Here is an 8,471-nt window from a genome sequence, read left to right as displayed (position 1 = left end):
CTCCAATATAGGCTGGACTATGATCTTACACAATACTTTGCTTGGCGCAGATAAAAGTGTGATACCACGCCAGTTATTACAATCACTGAGAGTTCCTTTCTTTGATATCTTCACTATAACCCCATTGGTCCACTCATCTGGCACTTTTTCCCTTTCCCAGACTGATGTAAATAGCGGGGCCAGGATAGATGCTGCTAACTTAGGATTTACCTTGAACAATTCCGCATTCGAGTTATCCTTGCCAGGAGCTTTCCCATTTTTTAAGGAGTTGATGGCTTGAATGGTCTCTTCCTTAGTTGGGGTGTCTGTGTTGATATCAAGATCTTCTTCTGCCTCCTGGATGTTTGCTTCCTCTTCAGATGGCTCCCTGTTCAGCAATTCTTTGAAATGCTCTGTCCAGCGCATTTCTTGTTCTTTTCCAGTTGTTAGGAGGTGTCCTTGTTTGCTCCTGATGACAGTGTGTGTTGGTGTCTGCCATTTACCACTGATAAGCTGTGTCATTTTGTAACTGGTTCCTTGTTCACCACAAACAGCTGCATCCTCTGCGTATGTTGCCAGATTATTAATAAAATGCCGTTTGTCCTTTCTCACAAGGCGCTTGACCTCCTGGTGTGCCTGGTTATACTGCTTGGGGTATTTGTCCTTTAGCTTCTGGGATTTTGTGTAAAAAACTTTTTTCTTCAGGGCTCGTCTGGTTTCTATGGCGTTCCATGTGCTAGGTGTAATCCACTCCTTCCGTCTCTTCTGCCTGTAGCCTAGACAGGCGTCACTGCTCTGTTTATAAATTCCTGTTACTTTGTCCCTCTTCTTGTTGATCTCCACATCTGCATGCCCCTCCTCTTCATCAAGGTCTGCAAGGGCTTGAAACCTGTTCTTTACCTGCAGAACAAAACCTTTCTGTATTTCAAGGGATTTTAGCTTGTCAATGTCATAATGTCTATGTCCCTTGTTTGGTGGACCCACACTTCCCAGTTTTAGCTTGATGGAGGCTGTAACAAGGTGGTGGTCACTGCCAACATCTGCTTCCCTTCCCACTTTCACATCTGTCAGTGAGCATCCGCATTTGCCATTGATCATGATATGGTCAATCTGGTTCTTATCTCTGCCATTTGGAGAACACCATGTCAGCCTGTGAATTTCACAATGTTGAAATAGGGTTCCGCCGATGACTAGGTCATTCATATTACAGACATCAACAAGCCTTTCTCCGTTTTCATTCATGGTGCCACACCCATGTCTTCTCATTGCTCTGTCATTGTTTGTGTTGTCCTTGCCGACCTTGGCATTCAGGTCTCCCATGACGATAATTAGGTTGTGGCATGGTCCTCTCTCTACTTCTTTATCACTGTCATTTGTTGGAGCATAGCATTGAATCAGGGTGATAGTATTATGTTACCCTTTCAGTCTGGCTCTCATAAGTCTGCTGCTGATAGACTTCCGCTCAAGCAGGGAACGCTCCACTCCCTTCTTCAAAAGGATGGCAACACCCTCATGGTGTTGTCCATCAAACCGTCCAGAAAACAGCAACGTTTCTTCCTGCTGTTAATCTTCTTGATCCCGTCCATCTGCTCTCCCTGACACCCAGGATGTGTAAGCTGTAGTGTCTCATCTCTGCTGGGAACTGAGCTCGTTTCCCTGTTTCGTTCATTGTCCGTACGTTCCAAAAACCAAGTTTGGGTTTTGTCTTGGTGTTGAGCACTTCAGCCTTCATGCCCATGGCTTCCTTTCGGCTTTCACCACTGGCAGTCATACGGGTCATTGACTCCTGAAGGCCATCACACACAGTAATGGGCGATTTCTCTGTCCTTGTTTCTGTAACATATTTTGTTTTTTACCAGACAGGGTTGTGAGCCCTATGCCTAACCCCCAAGCTGGAGGACCAAGGTGTCTGTTCTGTCTGGCCCCTCTCCCACAGACCAATCCAGCATGGTTAACCTACCAAGAGCAAAAAGCCCCTGCTGACACAAACGCTGGGGATCATTAGAGCATGCAAGCTGTCCCGCCCCGACACAGCACAGACACCAGAGGACAGGGCTTGAACTACAGCACTAAAAATAGCTAGGCAGATATCATAAATGTAAAGGGAAGGGTAACAACCTTCCTGTATACAGTACTATAAAATCCCTGCTGGCCAGAGGCACCAAATCCTTCTACCTGTAAAGGATTAAGAAGCTCAGGTAACCTGGCTGGCACCTGACCAAAAGGACCATTAAGGGGACAAGATACTTTCAAATCTGGGGTGGGGGGGAGGCTTTGTTTGTCTGTTCTTTGTCTGTCTGTTCTGGGTGCTTGCCGGAGACAAATCAAGAAAGCAAGCAATCCAACGCCATTAGAATGAGTAAGTACTAGCAAGGGAATGCGTTGGCTTACTTTTATTTCGGCTTGTGATTTTCTCTGTGCTGAGAGGGAGGTGTATTCCTGGTTTTCTTTTTGTAACTTTAAAGTTTTGCTGAGAGGGAAATCCTCTGTGTTTTGAATCTGATTGCCCTGTGAGATTATCTTCCATTCTAATTTTACAGAGGTGCTTCTTTTACCTTTTTTCTTTCTAATAAAGTTCTGTTCTTTTAAGAATCTGATTGGTTTTTTTTAATGTCCTAAAAAACCCAAGGTTGGTCTGTGCTCATCTTGTTTATTCTCAAGCCTCCCCAAAAAAGGGGGTGTAAGGCTTGGGGGGATATTAGTGGGGAGTAGGAACTCCAAGTGGTCCTTTCCCTGAGTTTTGTCTAATCACTTGGTGGTGGCAGCATTACCTAATCCAAGATACAAGGGAGAGTTTGTGCCTTGGGGGGTTTTTAACCTAAGCTGGTAGAAATAAGCTTAGGGAGTCTTTCATGCGGGTCCCCACGTCTGTACCCCAGAGTTCAGAGTGGGGAGGGAATCCTGACATGGTGGCTTGGGATAGAGCTCAGGTCCTGAAGCTTTGGGCTGGGGTGGGCTTCACAAGCCCAACCACTAGCCTGAGCTGCAGCTTAAAATCACTGTCTTTCCGTCTGTTCTTAGCGCATTAGTGCAAGGCTCAGCGGCTCACAGCCATTCCCTTCGAGGAGACTGAATGTAACTGAAAGCCAATGAGACTTGGGTTCCAAGGGTACCTCTACATTACAATAAAAAAAACCCGCAGCACCAGCTCTCAGAGCCCAAGCCAACTGACTCTGACTTGCAAGGCAACGGGACAGTGGGGCTAAACACTGCAGTGTAGACATTCAGGCGTGGGTGGGAGTCCGAGGCCATGTCTACACTCGACATCGATTTAGTGGGTCTGGTGAAGACATGCGATGTCGATGGGAGAGTGTGCTCCGGTCGATGTCTGTAATCCACCTCAATGAGCGGTGGACGCTAGATCTCCAGGAGAGTGTCGCCCATCCACATGGCTTAGCGTGGACACTGCGGCAAGTCCATCTAAGGTACGTCGACTTCAGTTAAGTTATTTACGTAACTTAACTAGTGTAACTTAGATCAACTTACAGAATGAGTGTAGAACAAGCCCAAGAGGTTTCAGAGCCCAAGCTCCAGCCCGAGTCCAAATGGCCACTGACCCAGGCGAGCCCGAGTCAGCTGACCCAAGCCAGCCGCAGCTGTGCTGTGGGGCTTTCGTTGCAGTGCGGATGTACCCACAAGTACGTGTGAAAATTTGATCCTAGCGGTGATTTTTTAAAACATTTTTAAGTAAAGGGCCAGATCAGCAGCTGGTGTAGATCAGTCAAGCGCCACTGAAGTCAGTGGACTAGATTCCTCAGTGATGTAAACTGTTGGTGCTCCATTTAACTCAATGTGCCAGATCCCTAGCTGCTGTAAATCAATATTGTTCTATTGGGGCCAAGGGGCCAGATCCACAGCTGGTGTAAACCTCACTCTGCCTGTCTATCCACGCAAAAAACTCTGTCTATAAAATGCATAAAACAGAGAGAGCGATTCAGAGCAGAAACTACATTTGACATCTCACCCAGTACTTGTAGCCAAAACCAGTGACCTCATTAAGGCTCACCCTGCCTAAAACAAAGGAAATTAGTACATCTGGAACACACGGTGCTCGATTCTCCTTCAGGCACTCGGTGACAAAACAAATCCGATCAGCTTAATGACTCTGTTCATAATTCCAAAATAACCCTGCAGGATTTCCTGACCCCACTGGCAGTACAAGGTATGAGGCAGGATCCGGTACTGCAGGAGAGAAACAATAGGAGAAGTTTAACTATGTGCAGCTCTGTGGTTTCATTTTCAACTACATACCATGAGTATTGAAAGCCACACACCAGAACACACACCAGAACACACCAGCCATTATTTTTGAAAACTCATGGTGATCGGGGGAGGTCCCAGATGACTGGAAAAAGGCTAATGTAGTGCCCATCTTTAAAAAAGGGAAGAAGGAGGATCCGGGGAACTACAGGCCAGTCAGCCTCACCTCAGTCCCTGGAAAAATCATGGAGCAGGTCCTCAAGAAATCTATTATGAAACATTTAGAGGAGAGGAAAGTGATCAGGAACAGTCAGCATGGATTCACGAAGGGGAAGTCGTGCCTGACTAACCTAATTGCCTTCTATGATGAGATAACTGGCTCTGTGGATGAGGGGAAAGCAGTGGATGTGTTATTTCTTGACTTTAGCAAAGCTTTTGATACGATCTCCCACAGTATTCTTGCCACCAAGTTAAAGAAGTATGGGCTGGATGAATGGACTGTAAGGTGGATAGAAAGCTGGCTAGATCGTCGGGCTCAATGGGTAGTGATCAATGGCTCCATGTCTAGTTGGCAGCCGGTTTCAAGTGGAGTGCCCCAAGGGTCGGTCCTGGGGCCGGTTTTGTTTAATATCTTTATTAATGATCTGGAGGATGGTGTGGACTGCACTCTCAGCAAGTTTGCAGATGACACTAAACTAGGAGGCGTGGTAGATACACTAGAGGGTAGGGATCGGATACAGAGGGACCTAGACAAATTAGAGGATTGGGCAGAAAAAAACCTGATGAGGTTCAACAAGGACAAGTGCAGAGTCCTGCACTTAGGACGGAAGAATCCCATGCACTGCTACAGACTAGGGACCGAATGGCTAGGTAGCAGTTCTGCTGAAAAGGACCTAGGGGTCACAGTGGACGAGAAGCTGGATATGAGTCAACAGTGTGCTCTTGTTGCCAAGAAGGCTAACGGCATTTTGGGCTGTATAAGTAGGGGCATTGCCAGCAGATCGAGGAACGTGATCGTTCCCCTTTATTCGACATTGGTGAGGCCTCATCTGGAATACTGTGTCCAGTTTTGGGCCCCACACTACAAGAAGGATGTGGAAAAATTGGAAAGAGTCCAGCGGAGGGCAACAAAAATGATTAGGGGTCTGGAGCACATGACTTATGAGGAGAGGCTGAGAGAACTGGGATTGTTTAGTCTCCAGAAGAGAAGAATGAGGGGGGATTTGATAGCAGCCTTCAACTACCTGAAGGGGGGTTCCAAAGAGGATGGAGCTCGGCTGTTCTCAGTGGTGGCAGATGACAGAACAAGGAGCAATGGTCTCAAGTTGCAGTGGGGGAGGTCCAGGTTGGATATCAGGAAAAACTATTTCACTAGGAGGGTGGTGAAACACTGGAATGCGTTACCTAGGGAGGTAGTGGAGTCTCCTTCCTTGGAGGTTTTTAAGGCCCGGCTTGACAAAGCCCTGGGTGGGATGATTTAGCTGGGAATTGGTCCTGCTTTGAGCAGGGGGTTGGACTAGATGACCTCTTGAGGTCCCTTCCAACTCTGATATTCTATGATTCTATGATTCTATGAACAGTGTGTGTGCGCACACGCACCCAATATGATTCTACATTCTCTCTCTGTCCCGCTAATATATGTATACAAACCTCCAGAAATATTATTCTCCCAGGATGAAAGTTCAGTACAAAAATCACAAAGCATCGTACTCCCTTTGGAACACATGCTCTTTGATCCAATGGTCACTAAGCCACTGTCACCTGGCTGCACACCGGATCCTAGGAATTAACTAACACCACTAACCCATGGAGAGGAACTAAGCTAGTGAGACAGCCCAAGAACCTTTTCCATACACCAGCCTCACAGTATTCCAAGCGTTAGAATTTGTGGAGTACTGTAAATACAAGGTATAATATCACCACCTAGGGGCGGAAGGAAAATGTAGATATGGTAGGCGGTGTAGATATGGTATCCATTAGCCTTTGCACCAGGCTAGAGCCTGCTAGAGGGCTTTCCCTTCACCCCCTCCGCGGTTCTTGTCACGCAGACAGAGAGCAGGAGACCAGAAGGCCGAAGTGCAGACAAGGTGATGTTTATTGGGGTTAGTTCCAAACAAACATATCCAGAGATCTACACGCCGGCAGAGCCTCTTTTCCAGCTCTGACACCCCAGAGCATTTACCCCATATCCCCCTTCCCAGCTCTGACACCCCAGAGCATTTACCCCATATCCCCCTTCCCAGCTCTGCCGCCGCAGAGCATTTACCCCATATCCCCCTTCCCAGCTCTGACGCCGCAGAGCATTTACCCCATATCCCCCTTCCCAGCTCTGCTACCGCAGAGCATTTACCCCATATCCCCCTTCCCAGCTCTGACACCGCAGAGCCTTGCCTGTGTCCCCGTTCCCTATTCCCACCTCCTCCTCCTTAGCAGGCCCAAATATAGCTGTAGTGCACGCCTACAGTCTCACCCCTTTGTACCCCAGGAGAGGGTAAAGGAGGGTGGTTGTGCCGCGGTCAGGGACAGGCATTTCCTTGGTCTTTTGGTGTTTTAGACCTTCCCCCGCCCCCCAAGCCCCTCCCGACTGGTTGCTTGACTTTGCCTTGAGACAGGTTGAGGCAATCTTAAACTGTGCTCTGAGGCTAGGGTGACCAGATGTCCCGATTTTATAGGGACAGTCCCGATATTTGGGGCTGTGTCTTATATAGGCGCCTATTACACCCCCACCTCCGTCCCGATTTTTCACACTTTCTGTCTGGTCACCCTAGCTGAGGCCTTGTCTACACTGGCACTTTACAGCGCTGCAACTGTCTTGCTCGGGGTGTGAAAAAACACCCCCTACCCGAGCACTGCAAGTTTCAGCGCTGTAAAGCACCAGTGTAGACAGTGCACAGTAGCTGTGAGCTACTCCCCTTGTGGAGGTGGTTTTATTCAGCGCTCGCTCCCAGCGCCGGTGCCGCAGCAGCACTTTGACATTGCTAGTGAAGACACACCCTGAGTAACCCGTTAACTGCTCTTCTCTGGTCCCCTTGTACTAACAAATCCATCTGACTAAGCAGAAGCAACATCACAGGTTCTTTGTCCTTTGTTCACACACATTAGGATAAGATAGAAGAATATCAAAAAGTCAAACCCAAAAGTCTATCCCAGGCTGCCAGACAGACCTATGTACTAACAGAGACTATGCTAATGGCAGTATTATTATGATTGCAGTAGTTCCTAGGACCATGATTGTGTTAGGCGCTGAACAAAACAGAACCAAAGGCTGGTCCCCCTCTTCCCCAAACCGTTTCTGTACTTTAGGTGGATTAGATCAGATCATTTTTAAACAGGAACTAAAATGATTAGTCAAATAGATTCTACTGTAATTGTGGTAGCACACACAGGATAATATCTTATTTACAGGTTTCAGAGTAGCAGCCGTGTTAGTCTGTATCCGCAAAAAGAAGAACAGGAGTACTTGTGGCACCTTAGAGACTAACAAATTTATTAGAGCATCCGAAGAAGTGGGCTGTAATCTTATTTACAATAACACTAAACATTACACATCTTTGCCCTGGCTGAAGGCTCTGTCAGACAGCACTGGGTAGGTTTGCCGTGCGGTCACAGGACCAGAAATTGTTTTGTTTAGATGACCATTTAATTCTGCAACAATGGCTGCAGCCACCCTCAAAAGGCTGAGATGGTGTCCTGCATATGCCAGTTCCATCCAAGTTCTGCGCTGACATAATGGTAACAGGTGGGGCAGTGAAGTGACGCGGGCATGGCGGGATTTTTCATCATCATGTCAGTGTTTCTGTTTTTCGTATGCCTTATGCCTGATGTCACAGCTATAAAATGCAAGCATCAAAGCCCACCTCTGCCATAGCGCACCAGCTAAATCTAGCAGATCCATTTCTGCTCCTAGAGATGTATAGTTTGTAAATCATATAAGCGTCCTCCCATTACTAACACATGGAAATTCCCACAGTTGCTGGAACTGGGGTGCTGCCACACCCCCTGGCTTGAAGTGGTTTCCATTGTATACCGAGTTACAGTTTGGTTCAATGGCTTTCAGCCCTTCCCCTCCCACTATAAAAACGGTTCCTGCACCTCTGGAAATTTCTGATTCCAGCTAGAACAAGAGAGGCTGAGAATTCTGTCAGCGCACACTTTTCTTCTGCTTTTGTTGCATTTCTGGGAGCGATGGCCACTGACGTTTCGTTCCCAGTTGGCCGTCTGTGCGCTGTGGCTGGGTCGTGCATCAGGTACTAACAGTAGTTCTAACCTGGGGTCAAAATGTAATCGCGCCT

This window comes from Trachemys scripta, chromosome 4, assembly GCF_013100865.1.
Source record: "Trachemys scripta elegans isolate TJP31775 chromosome 4, CAS_Tse_1.0, whole genome shotgun sequence".
Lineage (NCBI taxonomy): Eukaryota > Metazoa > Chordata > Testudines > Emydidae > Trachemys > Trachemys scripta.
The sequence above is the reverse complement of the archived record's forward strand: the minus strand, read 5'-3'. Positions refer to the sequence as shown.